We start from the raw sequence: 19790 nt of genomic DNA, 5'->3' as shown, positions 1-19790 counted from the left end.
CTAATTTGAACCCTCTCCAACACTTTGCACCGTTTTTTCTTGTCCATTTGATATAACTCCGAGAATGATATTTTCAACGGCAAGTTACCAATCCACCGATCAAGCCAAAAAAATGTATCATCCACTCTTTCAACTCTCTTTACTAGCACGTTTTCAATATCTATCCCAAAGTCTTTCAGATCTTCTTGAACATTTTCAACATTATTCCAAACACCGGTAATCGCCTTTTTTGATATGCAATAAGAGGTTATAATTTTCAAATTATGAATTCCTTTTAATGCCCGAGCCCATAATGAATCTGGTTCCGTCATGAGCCTCCACCACCATTTAGTAATTAATGAAACATTTAAGGCCCGTATTGAGCCCACACCTAACCCCCCTCCCCCCTCATGTCTTTTAGAGCAATCACATTCTCCCAAGCCACCCAGTGCACTTTCCTTTTTTCCTCGCAACCTCCCCATAGGAACCTCCTGCGAATACTCTCCAACATGTTAATAATACCAAATGGAGCAACAAAGAGAGAGAAGTAAAATGTTGGGAGATTTCCCATAATGACCTTTAGATGGGATGGAGTGCTAGATTTTGCATTTTGTCTAATTCCTTCTTGATCTTTTTAGATGGTATGGAGATACTTCATAAAGGTTGCAACTTTATGAATATCTGGATAATTGGGAGTAGTTCATGGCGTGGATCTGAAGTTTGATAGTTGGTTTGTGCCATGCATGAGATTGTGGTAATAAAATCCCACATTTGACCTAATTAAAGTCTAAAAAGCATCAAATTTAGGATGGTTTTGGTGTTATAAGCTCTTCTGGAGCGAATAAGTTTGAGACTTAAGGGATTAAGTGGTTCTTGATATGTCTTTGCCATTCCTTAGCTTTTTTGGATCTAAGACTTGAGATCTAGACCTCTTGGTGGATATCAAGTGATAAAGGTGGCAGCTTTACCCCTTTTGGACATTAGAAATGATTAGATCTGAATTTGGAACCTTTGGAATTAGAGGATTCAACTTAACTCATTAAGACGTTTTGGATCCATTCCCCACGGCGTGGCTTAGTCTTCCACGATGTGACAACTGGGGGATTCGCATCTGTTTTGTTGGTTGAAGGCCACGATGTGGCCAAGGATGGTCATGGCGTGGAGGGTCCACCTTGACCGTTGACCTTTGACTTTTGACATTGACCAGGATTTGAATAAGTTTAACCTAAGGATATTTTCGGCATTTGAGTTGTAGTCTGAGTTTTGGTCATTGTTATTTGTAAAGGTGACCAGTAGCGTGGTTTTTAGAGCAACGTGTTGTGTCAGCTTTTCGCCTATCTAGTTTTCTCACTATATGTAACATCCCGATTCCTATGTATGAGATTTGATTCTTTAAGCATGTTTTCTCATTGGAAACTCTACGAGTTGATAGCCTCAACTCGACGTGTTGAAGGGCTTTTGGGCCGCATATTTTTATGGACCAACTCGTCGAGTCGGTGAGGGGAACTCGACGTGTTAATGGATAGGTGAGAAACCCTAAATTTTAGGGTTTTGCACCCTATATTACCTCCTTAAGTAAGGCTGATATTTTATCTACCTCCAAACCCCCTATATTGGCCCTTGTGAACCCTAATCACCCTCCCCTCTCATTTTATGAGCTAGTGTGGTATTTTGGAGCAAAAGGAGAAGAAGTAAGAAGAAGGAGGCAAGGATCTAGCAAGTAAAGCTCTCATCTTCAGTTTGGCACTCTTCGGGACCTTTGTAAGTGTCCAAGATCCGATTTTTACTCCTTTATGTAGCTAGATCTTGAGTTTTGTCCCTTTTGTCCATATTCTTAGATGTTGCATTGGATGGATCTCATAAAGGTTGCAACTTTATGAATCTCCCGCTCAAGGTGACCTTATAGTGGTTTGGATCTGGTCTTTAGCCAAGTCTTGATGCCATGCATGGGTTTTAGGTCATATTTTCCACTTTTTTAGCCATTTTGGGTTCAAGACATGCTTTGGACATGCATGTCTATAAAGCACCAACCTTTGGGTCTATTTTGAGGCTAGGATCTCTTTTGGAAAGGTTGGATTCCAGATCACAAGTATTTTATGCTTATTGGTCAATACCTTGAGTTTTCAAGCCTTGTAGAGTGTTTTTCAGCACTTAGAGTATCCCTAAAGGATAAAGTGGAAACTTTATCCTTTTAGACAACATTTTTGAGTTTAGATCTGAGCCTTAGAGTCCCTGGAATCGAAGAATCAACTGAATGTGTCAGGCAAATTCGGCGAGTTGGCTGGGATTTTCCCGACCTTCCGATTTCTATAGGAACTCAACGAGTTTGTTGGTGCACTCGACGAGTTAGGTCAGCATGGACTGTTGACTTTGACTTTGATCATGGTTGACCAAGTTTAACTTTTGAGGGTATTCTGGGTATTTTGGGATTTTGATGGTTATTGGTCATTTGGATGGGTAGTAATTGGTTAGAGCTTAGATTCGGAGTCGGGACCTCATCAGCTATGGATCAGATCGAGAGGTGAGGCTTCATCACTATACTTGCAGGCCGAAGGCACCAATGTCGGCCTATTGGATTGATATCCCGTTATGCATGTTGCTATGTTGTTATGATATGTTAGATCGATATCCTGGTAGATAGGATGATGCTATGCTTAGTGATCTGTTAGATCTGTTTGACTGGCTGTAGATTGTTATATGATTATATGTTATATGTGCCCATGTGTGATTAGTGGCTGAGGCTTCTCTGCTTTGTGCGTAGGCCAATAGGCCTGTGGTATTCCAACCCGATGGTTGATTGGACCCATAGTATGTGGGCATTCCAACCCGATGATTGAGAGGCATGGGGTATTCCAACCCGATGGTTGATTGGACCCATAGTATGTTGGCATTCCAACCCAATGGTTGAGGGGCCTGGGGTATTCCATCTCGAGGATGATTAGACCCATAGTATGTTGTTTGTCGTATATGTTATCTGTTGTGTGTCGGTACTCTGGGTGAACTCATTAAGCTTCATGCTTACAGTTTTGGTTTACTGTTTCAGGTACTTCAATGGACCGTGGCAAGGTGAAGGCGTGACCGTACACATCCTCGTGTTTTTGGGACTTATGATTCTGGGAAACTCTGATAATGAAAATGTTTTGAAAACTATGTTGTAAACGATTCTGATTTTTAAATAATGTTTTAGAAACAATGGTTTTTATAACTACCTCTTTAGTGAATGGGTTGTTTTGAAAAGTTAAAAATTTGTTGAAAATTCGATGGATGTTACACTATATCCATGGGTCGAAGGCACCAATGTCGACCCATTACTTGTTATGTGGAATGCCAGTTGTCTCTATGATACTTGCATGAAAGACTAGGATTTGGCCCATGTTAATTGTATGAAAGACCAGGATCTGGCCCCTGGCACTTGTATGTAATACCATGATTTGGTCCTCGGCATTGCAAGGAAATACCACAGGAGTAGCCCATGGCACTTGTATGTAAGACCGGGATTTGGCCCTCGACATTGCAAGGAAAGACCATGGAGGTAGCCCATGACACTTGTATGTTTTGGGTATGTGGTATTTTGAGTAATTCACTAATCTTTGTGTTAACATCTTATGTTTATGGTTTCAAGTTCGAAAGGGAAGAGCCCGACGTAATGGCAAAACATCCTCCCCTCATGATTTCTACATTTGGAATAATTGTACTCTGATGTTTCGAATATTATGACTTGGTGTTGATTTTGAACAATTAATGATAAACTTTAAAATTGAAAATTTTATTACTATTTTTTGGATGTAACAAGTTGGTATCAAATCCTTGGTTTGAGGGATTCAGGCACACTTTTGGGTGTGTCAGAACTCAAACCGAGGAAATGATAATTTGTCTTAAGAAAAATAAAGTTAAATTTCTAAAAAGATTTTTACTAAGAAGAAAATGGTGCAATGCGTGCAATCAACCGAGGTCAGGTAAGTGGTTCCCAAATTACCCATGCCTATGTATTGTGAGTAGTATGCTTGATATGAGAATTTCATGTTATATTAGGGCTAAGTATACCTTCAGGGGTTATATGACAAAATTACCTGATTTGCATGATGCCTTATAGCGTAGTGGAACTTGATGTTATGTATTACTTGGAATTGATATCGTCTCAGTTAATTGCTAAGTGTATGCTTTCAAAGTTGTATACGATTAGGATTGCATAGCCCTAGAATGATCGGCTTGGCCTCATTTCATGTTCCTAGTTTAGTTGTGGACTTAGGGTAGAATCATCATTTGTTAGTTTATGTGATCCTATTTTGTGTATAACTTGCATGCATAAGGCAACCAACATTGTTGATTGAGGTTCTTGTTATTGGGAGTGGTGGGAGTTGAGAATTGTTAGGAGAGTCTACAATATGTATGTTGTATAGCATAGGATTGGTATATGGTTTTAGTGTGGTGACTTAGAGGAATCAGGACTGCCCCTGAGGAAGGTACAGGTAGGTGTGAAAAATAGTATCGGGTTTGTACTACTAGAAGCACATCACCTGTACATGAGACAAGAGCATACCTGGAAACTATAAGGAGGCTTATGTAGAGGAATCCCCTCGGGTCCTTTGTTGATTGTTTATATATTGTGTTTAAGTTTGGAGGATGGTGATGATTACTCGAGGAGGTTCTGGTTCGGGTTCTTTCTTCGACACAGAACCGATTGATGAGCGTTTACACGAGTTCATTTCGGTTGAGGTTACTTACGGTATCTTGGATGCTACCAGGTGGTGTTCAGTACCATCAAGTAAGGGATTATGGAGCTGATAGATGAGAGGCACAAGACCTTTCGAGTTGAGATTGTTTCAGGTCAAATAGGAGCTCGAGCTCCCTCATTCCGAGAGTTCAAGGCCTTTGGAGCTCCTAAGTTCTTCGAGGCTACGGACCCTATCGCTAGTTGACGTTGGATCGCTGACATGGAGAATGCTCGGTGGAAGAGTTTTTTCCCTGAGGGGAAAAAAATGGGATTTTCATCATGCCCGCTAAGGAACTGAGCACCAGATTGGGAGGTTTTTAGCCGAGTAGTAGGGTCATCATAAATGGCAGTCCTGACCTGGGAGGATTTTTCTAGAGATTTTAGAGGGAGTTTGCACCAGCTATTGAGGTGAAACAGCTGACGAGTGAGTTCTAAGACCTCCGCCAGACTACTGAGACTATGGTGGAGATTACCACCAAATTTAGGGAGAGGGCTTTGTTGGTACTGCAGTATTACCACCCGAAGGGGCAAGGTTGCATACCGACTGGACTTGCCTGATGAGCTCAGCCAAATCCACAACACCTTTCTTGTTTCCCAGCTTCGGAAGTGTGTGTCCGATGAGTCTTTGGTTATTTCTTTCAACGATATTTAGGTTGATTATCATTTAAAATTACGTAGAGAGACCATAGGTGGTGTTGGATCATAAGATGAAGGCCTTGCACAACAAGGTGGTGTTTTTGGTCAAAGTTCAGTGGCAACATCGAAAGGGTTCTGAATGGACATGGGAACCAAAGTCAAAAATACGGGAGCATTACCCTGAGTTATTTGCAGCAGCGGACTTCGAGGACGAAGTCTAATCCAAGTGGGGGAGAGTTGTAACGTATGGACCCTTGGAGGTATTTAATATTTATGAATTTTGGATTTTGGTCGGTACTACGTTGTGGTGAAGACATCCCACAACATGGTGAGGGTTGATGTGTCGTGGATTTTAAATGGCCGCCACAGCGGGGCAGCCTATGGCCATGACGTGGCAGTTGTTTAATGAGAAACCCTAATTTTTCGGGGTTTGCACCCTATTTAAGGGAATGTGATGGCTAGGGTTGCTCACCCTCAACCTCAATCACACTCTCTCAACCTCCAAGCAAACACTAACTCCCTTTGTTGCTCTCTAAGCTTCTTGTGTTGATTTTTGGATATTAGAATAAGGAGGAGGAGACTTCTAGACTTGGATTCAGCAAGAAACTATTCTCACAATCTTATTATGCATCTTTTAGACTCTTGTAAGTCCCTAAGTTCCAAGCTTTCTGATTATAGAGTGCTAGATATTGTATTTTATCCCATTCCTTCTTGATCTTGTTAGATGGGATGGAGAGGCTTCATAAAGGTTGTAACTTTATGAATCTCTGGATCATTGGGAGTAGTTCATGGCTTGGATCTAAATTTTGATGGTTAGTTTCTGCCTTGTATAAGATTATGGTCATAAATCCCATTTTTTGACTTGTTAACTCAAAGACTTACATTAGACATGCAAGTCTAAAAATCATCAAACTTTAGGTTGGGTTTAGTGTTATAAGCTCTTCTGGAGCGAATAATCTTGAGACTCAAGGGATTAAGTGGTTCTTGATAAGTCCTTGCCATTCTTTAGTGTTTTTGGATCTAAAACGTGAGATCTAGACCTCTTGGTGGATCTCAAGTGATAAAGGTGGAAACTTTACCCCTTTTGGACATTAGAAATGACCAAACATGGATTCTGGAACATTTAGAATTGGAGGATTCAGCTAAACTCATTATGACGTTTTGGATCCAGTTCCCACAACGTGGCCTAGTATACCACGATGTGGAAACTGGGGGATTCGCGTCTATTTTGTCGTTTGAAGGCCACAACGTGGAGGTTCCATCTTGACAATTGACCTTTGATTGTTGACCTTGACCAGGATTTGACTAAGTTTAACCTAGGGGTATATTGGGTATTTTAAGTTGTAGTCTGAGTTTTGGTCACTATTCTTTGTAAAGGTGACCAATAGCGTGGTTTTCAGAGCAGTGTGTTGTTTCAGCTTTTTTTCTGTCTGTGAGGTGAATTTTCTCACTATATCCATGGTTCGAAAGCACCAATGTTGGCCCATTTCTTGTTATATGGAATGCTAGTTATCTCAGTGATACTTTCATGAAAGACCAGGATATGGCCCTTGATAATTTTATGAAAGGCCAGGATCTGGCCCCCGACACTTGTATATAAGATTGGGTTTGGCCCTCAACGTTACAAGGAAATACCATGGGGTAGCCCATGACACTTGTATGTAAGACCGGGATTTGGCCCTCGACATTGCAAGAAAAGACTATGGGGGTAGCCCATGGCACTTGTATGTTTTGGGTACGTGGTATTTTGAGGAATTCACTAAGCTTTGTGCTTACAACTCATGTTTATGGTTTCAGGTACTTCCAGTTCAAAAGAGAAGAGCCCAACGTGATGGCACAACATCCCCCCTCATGATTGCTGCATTTGGAATAATTGTACTCTGATGTTTCAAATATTATGACTTGGGGTTGATTTTGAGCAATTAATGAATGATTAATAGACTTTAAATCGAAAATTTTATTACTATTCTCGGGACGCTACAAATATGCTCTCCTTATTTTATCCCTTTGGTGGAGGAAAAATACCTTAACCTCAACCTCAACCATAACCTACTCCAACAAGTTTTGATATTATGTAAAACTTGGTTTCTAGTCATTTCTTAATTTAGGGTTATGGACTGAAGGTCGATCATGTAAGGGTTTTGGGCCTTAATTAAGTAGAGCTTATACCTTTTGGGAGGTGATAATGTTGGTTGTGAGATCTAACCCTTGAATTGTGTGTTGGGCCGAAGGGTATAAAGGGGGAAAGTTGTAGACCGGGTTTCTTGCATGAATTAAGGATTTTAGTTCGGGATGTTTTTAGTCCAAAGTAACTAAATAAGACAGTTGATGGAAAACTTAAGTTACAAAATTTCTATGCACTAAGGGGAAAACATTCAAAAAATTCAAATGATTATGGCACATGCAACCTATTGGGGATCTATGTCTTTCATATATAGGCACGATAGTATAGACTATCATCCTATAAAACTTTTCTAATGAAAACCAATTCAATAGGTTAAGAAACTTACTTTGAAGATTGTTATTGCAAAAAACCTTTAATCATTCTTCAAATCTTTTGGTAGCTAGCACCACAAGTGTCGTGTCTCTGACGGTTCACACCCAAGACTATCAACTAAGGATTATGGAGAGGGAGGAGGAGAATTTCGGCAATATCTCTTCTAGGGTTAGGAGTCCCAAAATTCATAGCCCTATGGGCCTATTTATAGTGTAGTCAGGAAACCCTAAATAAACCCAAACCCAATATAATAATATTATATTGACCCGAGTAATTATCCAGCTTCCTAATTATCCACCAAGGATAATTCTAGAAACCCTAAGGCTCCTAAAAACCGTCCATAGCCTCATGGAGGATTCTAAAATGCCTCTTGCTCAACTATTGAACAATTTCACTCCAGTCCCTGTACTTTCAATAATTCTTTTAATCACTAAATTCATTCTAATTAATTTCTGATTAAATATTAATTAAATATTACTATTTCTAATTAATATATTATTTCCATAATATATTAAAAAATTATTTATTTCAATTTATTAATCAAATAATAAGTCATTCTCTCTCTCTCCAAAATAATCCTGTCCAATTGCTTGGTTTGAGTGCAACCCAAAAGGACTGTGTTACCATCAATTCAAGTTTATATCAATTATATTTATGGGCTTAGACACCTAATCCAACAACTATTGGGATCTTCAATACCTTTTCGAGCCTATATACAACGCCAAAAATAGAGTTCAAACGAAGAAGTTATGATTGTTTGAAGTTAAGCTAGAAAAGGGAATTCGACACTACACATGACGTACACTAGGTACGCAAGGCGCAGTGGGGCGCACCTTTAATGGGTTACGCATGGCATAACATTTGGTACGCATGACGTACACGGACAGAACCCAAACCCTGATTTCGGGGTTTTGGATATTATTTAAACACCTTAACCTCCATAAACCTCTTCCATTCTCAACCCCCCATTTCTCCAAATGACCCAGTTGAAACCCTAAACCCATATTTGTGCCTTGCAAGCTAAAAAAATGTGTTTTTGGGTGCTTTTAAAGGAAGAAGAAGTTGGTAATGTTGCTTGAAAAGCTTCAAGCATTGTGGATTTGGGAATTGCACCTCTTAAGCATTCTCCAAGAGGTATAAAGTTCAAAATTTGGTGAATGATTTGTTAGATCTTTTTAGTCCTTAGATTTATGTCCTTTGTGTCCCATATTCTTGGTATAGTTGATTATGAGTCACTCCAAACCTTATGAGTAGCATTTCCAGACGTATTTGTGTTCATGGAATCATAAAAATGCTATCTTATTCCTTTTCTTCCACCTATGCAAGAGATATGAAGCTTTGGGCTTTGTAATGAGTTAGGGTTTTGGTTTGGAGCACTTTCTATCCATGCAAAGTCATAAAGTCAGAAACTTTATGGTTTAGGACATTATTTGGGATTCGATATGAGTTTTGGAGGAAAGTTTTTAAGGGAATAAGTGTTGAATAAAGGGTGTAAAATGGACTTAATTATGCAGGGTGTACTTAAGGTGTAACATCCGAAAATTATGAGGTAAAAATTTCATTTTTAATTAAACCAAAACATTGATTATATTTAAGTCGACATTCAATATCCTTTTCTAAATATTCAAAAGTACTTTATAAGAAAATAGTTATCAGAGTACAATCATCATAATGCGGAAACATGGGTGGATGCGATGCGATCACGCTGAGCCCTTCCCTTTCGAACTGGAAGTACCTGAAACCATAATCATAAAAACTGTAAGCACAAAGCTTAGTGAGTTCCCAAAAATACCACATACCATACATATCAACACATAATGGGCCCTGCCTGTCATCGGGCCCCGCACAATATACAAATTTGTCAATCAACGAGCCTCACCCAATGAGTGTAACGGACCTCGCCCTAACTCACATAACGGGATCCTGCCCATTGAGTATAACGGGCCTCGCCCTAACTCGCATAACGGCCCCCGCACAACATACAAACATTCAAGTATAACAAGTAATAACATACAACATAACCTTTGGGCCTCACCCACTAAGCATGTGAACACATACACATGCAAGAGTCACACAGACGTCTAACACCCTAACATAATAAACTCTGGTTTGACATTGGTGCCTTCGACCCACTAAATATAGTGAGGAAGACTCACCTCAATCCCCTGATAATCAAATAACTGCTCGAACCGCTGAACCGAATAATGTCACACCAACTAACAGTAAATACAAGCTTGATCAATGTTTAAACCGATAACCTAAAATCCAAGGCATATTCCATAAACAAACTTCCTAAAGGGTAAAAGACCATTTTGCAATTTTCTTACTTGATCCATAACCAAGGTCCAACCCAAATGCACAAAAGCCAAAAATGGCAACCCAAAACCCAAATCAAAAGCATCAAGAGCCCATTATGGCCCAATAACCCAATTGGGCCCCAAAACAATCATGGATCCACTTCCAAGTAAAATCCTAAGTCCATTCATGGACAAGAAGTCCAATGGATTAACAAGGCCTAAACCTCAAAAGCCCAAAATGACAAAGTGAGGAGTACGCCCCGCCCCGCGTACCACAATGGTACGCACCACGTACTCACCATCGAAGCACAGAGTACAAGCTAGTGATGCATGAATCACCCATTATGTTGAGCGTACTTCCTGCGTACGCCCAAATGTACCCATCAGGGACCAAAATCCATATTAAGCTCTTTAATGGTTAAGACAATGACTCCAAAACTTAGATATGACCTTAATGAGATGTCTTAACACATAAAGTTGGCGACTTTACTCCTTTGCATGGCTTAATGGGACAAAATCCTTAACAACATTCACAATAAACATCCAAACTCATGTATGGTCCTAAATAATTCATCAAGATGGCATTTTTATGAACAAAGGGACCTCCCAAAGGCTAAGATCCAACATTCTAAGCTCTTAGAGTAGCTCATACTCACAAGGATGACTCTAAGGACCAAAATAAACCCAAAATACTCCTTAAACTAGATCTAACACCTAGATCCATCAAGATAGAAACTTTATACCTCCAAAATGCAGATCAAGATGCAACAAGCCTGGATCCAAAAGCTTCAAGAAATCCCATACTTCTCCAAGAAGTTCCTTCTTCTTCTATGAACACCAGAAAAGCATGAAATACCACCAAAAGCTCAAAAACCACTCAAATAGGGGCTAGGGTTTCGTTTCTAGAGTTTGGAGGGATGAAGGATGAAGATAATAGGGTTTGGTAGTGAGTTAAGGAGCTTAAATAGGGTCCAAGACCCTAAGTTAGGGTTTGGGCCTCACTGATCCTACATACTTCTGGTACGCCCAGTGTACTCCCTAAAGAACCAAGATCATTTGCTTAGTATGCCCAACGTACTGGCCCCGCGTACCCAGTTAAACCCTAAAATCACCAAACTTCTGAAGGCCATAACTTCTTCGTTATAAGTTCGTTTCCGACGATCCTTATATCCATGAAAAGTTAATGAGAAGCTCTACGCTTCTATCAAATCATACTTGCCTTAAAAATTCCCGAACTAAAATCCAATTTCGATAAAAGCCCGGACTGACATTTTACTGATATATCCATTGGCTCTAAAACACAAACTGAACTCCCGGATCATCAAAATTACTTTAACCACACCTAAATGGGTCTAAATCTATTTTCCTCAAAGGCCCTAAGCCTGATGATACTCAGTCTTTGGGTCACCTCCCCATATTAGGAAACGATTCGGAATATGACGTTACATAAGGGTACACAACGCGATGCGTAGAGATAGAGTACGCATGGCATACTCAGCCTGATGTGGACTTAATTTGACTTTCTTTGACCGTTGATAGTTGACTTTTTGACCAAGTTTGACTTTGGGTCAAACTTGAGTTTTTTTGTCTTTTGATTAAGATTCTACCTGGTTTTGGTGTTAGTGGATTCGCGGGAGCAAGCAATGCAGAAAGAGGAGTGCGTCACAGTGTTTCTAAGTTCTTTGATTCATGTGGGTTTTCCTCACTATACCCGTGGGTCGAAGACACCAATGACGACCCACTAGTTTTGGTTATCATTTATCAGAGGGATGCCCTGGGGACTGTATGAAGTCACATAGGATAGACTGATGACTCTTGATCTAGGCTTCCTTGCTTGTTCCTTGTTTGGTTGTGGCTCTAGAGTAGGAAAATGTAACGCTCGGGTTTCAAGGCTAAACATATTTGTCAATGTAATAGTCTAGGTCAACTATTGTAACTCTTTTTGAATTAATAAAGATGAAATATTTGAGTATTATGTGAATTATGTGTATTTATGTGCTTATTATTTAATTATAAATGTATAATTAATAAACAATAAAAATAAGCGTCAATATTAAAGCGTGAGATAAGCCCGATATCTCTATATAAAGTTGTAGTGGTCAAAACAAGGATTCTTGGGATATAAGGAACACTGAAATCCGAGTTATAACGAAGAAGTTATGACCCGTCAAAGTTTCGAGACAGAACCGGCACGATACCGGGAAGCGTAAATAGTGAATTTACGATGGAGCAAGATTTAGCCTTAGTGCTCTAAATGAAAGTCGTAGAATACGATAAACTAAGAACATCGATAAAAAGAACGCCAAAATCTGACTTCGTATGAAGAAGTTATGATTTTTCGAAGTTTCGGATTAGCAATGTACAACCCGAAATTTGAATATTAGAACGAACGGTTTTTAGCCGACACGACCTGAATGAGAATCGAAGATCTCGTTAAGAGTAGCGTAATGAGAAAAAGATGGGCGAAAACGGACGTCGGATGAAGAAGTTATGAGAATTTAACGGACTAATCCTGTCCCGGCCTGTTAATAATATAAAATTTAAAATCGAGTCAAAATTAGCCGACGGAGTCTAAACGAAAGTTGTAGAGTACGTTCCCACCTTCACGTGGATATAAAGAACGTCAAAAATGGAGCTCGTATGTGGAAGATACGAATTTTTGAAGTTGGGACTCGAAAATGCGAAACCTGGTGCGAGATTGATGACGTGGCACGATCCCAACCGTCGCTTGCGGCCCACGGTCCTCGCGTCGGATCTTGAAACCTGACCTCGCTTTACGCTCCGCGTCCGAAGTCGGTACGCCCCGCGTACCCTCGCCCTTATCCGTCCGATGTACGAAGCTAGCTGGATCCGACCTGGAAGCCTTATCTTAGGAGTACGCCCAGCGTAATGTCCGAACTTCGGCCTATAAAAGGCAGCGAAGGCTGCCGACTTTCTTGCACATTTTCCACTCTCTCTCTAGATTACTTTCTCTCTCTAGCTTCCCAAACCACCCTTAAACCCTAGATAAACCCCTTAGCTCCCGAGGGAAGCCCCGAGGCTCCCAGAGTCCCGAGAAAAGGAGTCTTTCGGTTTCGAAACGCTGCTCCAATTAAGTTCTGGTTTTCGATAAAATTCGTTGTAAGTGAGCTACGCTTACGCAATTTTTAATATAACTTTCAAATAATTATAGGAATGTTATTAGGTCCTATAAATTCGTTGTAAGTGAGCTACGCTTACGCAATTTTTAATATAACTTTCAAATAATTATAGGAATGTTATTAGGTCCTTAAAATAATTATTTGGGCTATTATTATGAGTTATATTGAGTGTTACCAACGCTTATATAATAATAGTAATAGTCAGACTATTAATTTGTCGCGGTTATCGTTAGACTAAACCCTAGTGGTATCGATACTAGGTTTTATCGAAGGAAAATTGTTTTAAGAGAATCGAAGCGCTGTCCGAGTGCTGAGTCACCACCTACTCAGGTGAGTGCATAGTCACTTTCAGCTTACACATAGATATGAAGTATTTTATATAAATTACGTTCTATGTGTGCATATTATCTGAATACTTGTTATCTATGCTGGATGAACATTTTTATACATGTTTTCAATGATTTAAACTGTATATGTATTTTATATCTACGAAAATGTTGGGGTAAAACATGGGTAGATGTATTAGTTGTTGTGTGATAAAATGAAATAATGAGAGGCCTCGTTATAGATGTTATTGATGATCTAGTCATCTAGCGGAGTACAGATGACGACCACAGACTATTCTAGACAGTCCAGTGGAACACTAGCAGGCTCGCAACCTGTAGGTGTTTATTTGAACTGTGTGTTTATTTGAACTGTGTGCTCACCAGGTGTACTCCATCCCCCACATGGTTGCCTTAAGGACATTTATTGCTGAGGAATCCCCTTAGCAATAGTGTCCATCCCGATGATAGTCCTTAGACTAGGTCCCTTATGTTAGATGTTTTAGGGACGTAAAGTGAGGATAACGGGAACGGGTAATCGGGTTGTTTGGTTTGATAAAGCTAATAACTTATTTATTGTGGGTTGAAAACCTTATGTGCTCACCAGACTCCCAAGCCTGACCCACTCAGTTTTATGTATCACAGGTAGTGACGCTTGAGCATAAATATGATGTTTGGACGAGGGATTACGAATATAGGCTTGTAGATATGAAATAACGTAGTAAGGCTTATATTGTACTGTTTATGTTTTTGATCTGTACGAACATGACATCCCAAGTCTTTTAATGAAATACATTTCTATGGAAATGCTTTTGATAAATCTTTATCATATTTTGTTTTGGGACAAATTCCGCAACATTTTTATTTAAAATATTACTCTGATTTTCAAACAAAGCATATACAAAAATCGGTCTTTTCTGGCCGTGATTTTGGGGATGTCACAGAAAATCTGTCCTGATGTCTATCTCACCTATGGGTACATATGGTTACGCATTCCTTGGAGAGTTGGTTATGTATCATTGTGTATAGAATGTTGTTATGTTGTAGTGATATGCTATATATATATATATATATATATATATATATATATATATATATATATATATATATATATATATATAGTAGGCGAATCCCCGCGCGTTACGCGAGAATATAATTATATAGTTAAAATAATAAATTTTACCAAATTATTATTAAATATTTCTACTTTGAAACAAAATGTTAGTAGTAAAGCAAACATATAGTTAACATATTAGTTTTATTAAACCTTATAGTTTAATTTTTATGTCATTGTGATATATACAATTATTTGATAATTTAATAAACCGTTTAAAATTATGTAAAATGTATATCAAATGAATGATAATATAATGGGTAACAAAACGTATGAACAAAAATATAAACTACAACTTTTAGTAGCATAAAAATAGAAAAACATCTATTATAACATTTATATTAAAAAAGATATATATACAACGAATAATAAAAAATATGAAAAATAAACACTATAACTTTTAATAACATAAAAACAAAACATCTATTATAACATTTATATTAACTCTTCATATTTAATTCATAAATCTCTTCAAATACATTAATGTTTTTAATGAGCAAAACTTTACAACCTTATTAAGAGGAAAATAAAAAGTTATTAGTGATTACTAATTAATAATCATAAGTTAAAAACTTTTGAGTTGTAACTAATAAATATACATAAATTAGAAAACTCTTGAGTTGTAATGTGAGTTTCAAATGAATGCGATACTTGGAAATGTATATTTATTATTATTATTATTATTATATTCTTCTAAATAATTGGTTTTGATGCATCATTTTAATCCATTCAATTATTAAACATAAAGATATTTAATTATAAATTTATAACATACATAGGTACATATACATGTTAAACAAATCATGCACATATAATATATATATATATATATATATATATATATATATATATATATATATTCGTAAATGTCATATGTAATTCTTGTCGTAGTAATATGGATAAATTAGTTTCATATGAAGAACATATAATGATAAGTCTATCATAATTACATATCAAATGTTCAAAATTATGTTATCTTTTAAATATGTTGTGTAGGATAACACAACAAAAAAAATAATAGAAAATAAACATAATCAAAATAGAAAAACTTCAATCAAATAAATAAGAGCATTGGGTGGTTGAATATATAAACAAATATGTTACATAAACATACATTTAAATCAAAAGAAAAAACTAATATTCATCAACTTTGCTCAAACAAAAAAACCTATATCCATTTTATGAATCTTCTTTCTTCATTTAACATCATTCAACCATAGAAACTTGATGACAATTCTTCACTAACCTGCAATCAAAATATTTTCTTGAAAAAAAAGAAGTAGAAAGATATTCCAAGCAAAACATTGATGTTTGGAGAGTCACATTCAAGATTAAGTAATACACACAAATCACATATAAATATTAAATGAGAAACTGAATATAAAGAAAGAATAGAAAAGCTTGATTTGTTTTGGTTGAAAGAAAAAATCATATTACAATTACCATTGATGCGACATAACCCATTTATTCAAATCATCATATTTGGATCGTGAATGCTTCAACTATATGAAAACTTTTGAATCACAATATCTTCAAATCCTTCTTACATGTAAGATTTTGTATTAACACAAAAGACACAAAAGATCGGCCTTTTTATAGTAAACAGATTCACTAAATGCTAATTAAACATAATATAAGTTATAAAACTTTTGAGTGTTAAATCATATATATATATATATATATATATATATATATATATATATATATATATATATCCTGGTACGATAGAATGCAAAAGTAGTGATATGTTGGTTAGAGTTCCAGTAGGCTGGTTATCGTCTATTGGAGTGCCCTAGGGGTTGTATATAATCATGTAGGATAGCCTGAGAACTATTGATATAGGCTTTGTTTCATGTTCCTTGTTTGGTTGTAGATCTAGAGTAGGATCATCTGTTCGGGTGTCTATCTCACATCTGGTTACTTATGGATATGCAATTCATGGAGGTTAGATGGTAGCAGAGTAGTGTGCTGTAAGAGGTCGTTTGGGTACCACTATTTGACTTCGCCCAATTATCATTATATATTATTTTCATCATCAATATTATCTATTTGTTCTTAGTTTGAACAATGTTATCATTTTTTCCTGATTAAATAAAACTCTTTGAATCTTGATTGTTGTTACATCTTCTATCATCTTCCTCCTCTATCTCCCAATATCTCCCAATTCCCGAACACCAAACAAGAATGAAATTCCAAATTTTTGTATTTCTTTACTAACAATTGAATCAATCATCAACGAATGAATTCAATCCAGTGATAACTTTCTCTTTCCAAAAGTTGAACCGGTCATGACCTCCCCTCTAAAGTCATAACTTATGTAAGAAGCATCATTAAGGATATGTTCCTTCAAAAAAATTGATTAAATTTAAGCGTACCTACAGTATGACGATCGCTTCCAATAACCACATAACTTCCATTTGTGATTGAAATTTCCCTTTCATTGAGCCGATCTCTAATTGCATAGATCTGATATGTGTTGTTGTTTCTTCTACTCGATTTACTACATGTCATTAATCCACACGATTGGATGTTGAGCGTGTTGTTGTCATTTTCGGATCGTAGTTACTCTACTACAAATTTTTTATACTCTAGATCTCACATAAGAATTTGGGATTAATTGTATTCGATTATAGCTAAAAGAAACTGAACTTTATTGTTTGATATCAACATATATCGATATAGATGTTTGTTTATAGTGAACAAAAAATTATAAATTTTGATATATTAATTTTTCTGATAAATCATGACCTAGTTTAAGAAAATACAAATGCATTCAAATATAATTTTTTAGAAAATATGAATGTTTTTTAATAGAAAAAAAAAATAAAAGTTATGGGCAAAATTGACATTTACACCTCATAATGACCCGATTTTTTTTTTTTTTTTGTAAATATATATTTTTTAATATAAACTAAAATTAAATAGTTATTACGAAAAAAAATAAAATATAGTTCTTTCATCAAGCCGATAATAATAATAATAGTAACAGAAAATTAGGCCAGACGGTATGGAAACATTCTCACGCGTAGTTATCATACATGGATCCTATGTGGAAGGGTTTTCCATTACACTTTGTTCCCGAGTTCATTAAATGAAAGAAAAGAAAAGAAAGGAAGAACAAGGAGAGAAAAGAAAAGAAAGGGAACGAAAATAATAAAGTATTCAATGCTCCCGAGTTCGAAAGAAAGGAAAAGAAAGTATTCATTTTAGGTGCTCCCGAGTTCATTAAAGGAAAGAAAAGAAAGTAAAAAAAGACAATTATACCCTTTTATGTTTTTGAGTAAATATTAAGTCTTTACATCCCCACATTCATTCTACCGTACCCACTACCCCCCACCCCCCAAAAAAAACCAACTCACCCTTCCTCCCCTCTACTTAAAACATTAACAAAACAATTTTATTTTAATATAAAGTAAATTGTAAAAAGGAAAACCGCATGTTATTCAATTGTTTTCAAGATGCAAAACGAAAACCACAAACAACTCAAAAAAAAAAAAATCATAAACACATTAGATCAATCCAGTAACAATCACCCAAGGTTATTCAATCACATGCACCCATCATATCTTTGAGGACACCCATCCGTATCTGAAGGGGACAACTGAACAATGTCCTATCTTTTGCTTGATTTGTTGCCAAAAAATTTAGAGCCCTCGGTAATTCATGGGGTTCCAAACCCACCAACTCCAATTCTCTATAAATTTCTTCCCCTGTATATTCTTCCCGAGGATAAGCTCTATCAAAAATTATATTACCCTCCCTGATAGCACTAGCCACATTATCAACCGATTTCATTATCTTTGGGTTAATATCTTCTTCTTCTTTGTCGTCTTCAAATTTTCTCTTTTTACTCTTACACTTCTTTGCACCTGAAAGATCGTTCTTGTGAAAAAAGAGGTGGAATAACATCCTGAATGTCATCATCAAGATCAACATATTCGTTCTCCAAATGAATTTCATTGTTAGCTAACATGTTATCAACTTCTTTAATTGTTTCAACTTGAATATTTTCATTTTTATTTAATCGGGCATTTCTTTCTTTCGTTGTTTCAGCATGTGCACCAGATGCCCTATCCCTTGCAAATAATACCAACATCTCATCGAAGTATGCAATCTTTTTTGTCCTTAACGACGCAGCCTCAGGTTTTGACTGTTTAACAACACAAAAATAGTTAATATTGCAAACGATAACATAAAATATTAAAAAAAATAACATAGACATAAAAGGAACACTTACTTTTATTAAATTATCCCATACTTCTTCCTCCGCTTCTATTAGTTGAGTAGAGGAATTCCAAGAGAACCCGCTCAATGAAATTCCCCTAAACAGATCGTACCATTGCGAAAAATGTTTTTTTAAGGTTTTGTAGCGATTCTTCAAATGACTTTTGGTAATATCCATTTGATGCTTTGTGCTCAACTCCTCAACCATTTGAGCATATGCAGTTGGTGTGAAACTACCATTCACCCTATTGGCCGTCTCTTGTTGTTTAATCATTGCTTGGATGTACGCATAATCCATTTTATCTGACCATTTAACTTGTTCCTTTTCACTACCACTAGCTTCCTGTTTGATCATGATGACTTTGCACATAGGAATAAAAATTAAAGAATGGTAGATTGTTAGACCACAATATGAAGCATAATACTAATCAAAAATATGAAGGGTAAATAACATAATTAATCTCATAAACCAATCATCAATACAATGTGAAATTAAAAACAAAATGTATCAAAATGAAACTAGTTTTACATATTAATTTAATTGTTTGAATGTGTCAAATAATTTGCCCACATTTCATTTGCAATTGAATTCCTTAGTTGCTCTGCCATTCTATTACCCTCATCTGTTTCTGTTGAATTACGACGATCTTGCTCTTGTGGTCCGTTTAAGATCTTCTGCATCACCTCATCTTCAAGATTTATGTCGCGGTCTTCACCTAATAAAAAGTTGTGTAGAATACAACATGCCAAAAATATGGCAGATTGTGTTTCATAAGAGTAAAATGGTTATGTTGTACTTCGAATGATAGGAAACCTTCTTTTAAGGACACCAAAAGCTCGCTCAATGGTGTTACGTAAGGAAGCAT

The 19790-nt window shown here is 36.7% G+C and overlaps 1 pseudogene; it reads right to left on the bottom strand.

The window, feature by feature from the left end:
• Positions 1-18243: 18243 nt before the first annotated feature.
• On the bottom strand, positions 18244-19132 carry LOC145100175 (uncharacterized; annotated as a pseudogene).
• Between the last annotated feature and the right edge of the window lie 658 nt (positions 19133-19790).

This window comes from Lactuca serriola, chromosome 4, assembly GCF_051521515.1.
Source record: "Lactuca serriola cultivar US96UC23 chromosome 4, Lser_US96UC23_V15, whole genome shotgun sequence".
Lineage (NCBI taxonomy): Eukaryota > Viridiplantae > Streptophyta > Magnoliopsida > Asterales > Asteraceae > Lactuca > Lactuca serriola.
Note: the sequence above shows the minus strand (reverse complement) of the source record. Positions and strands in the feature narration are given on the sequence as shown.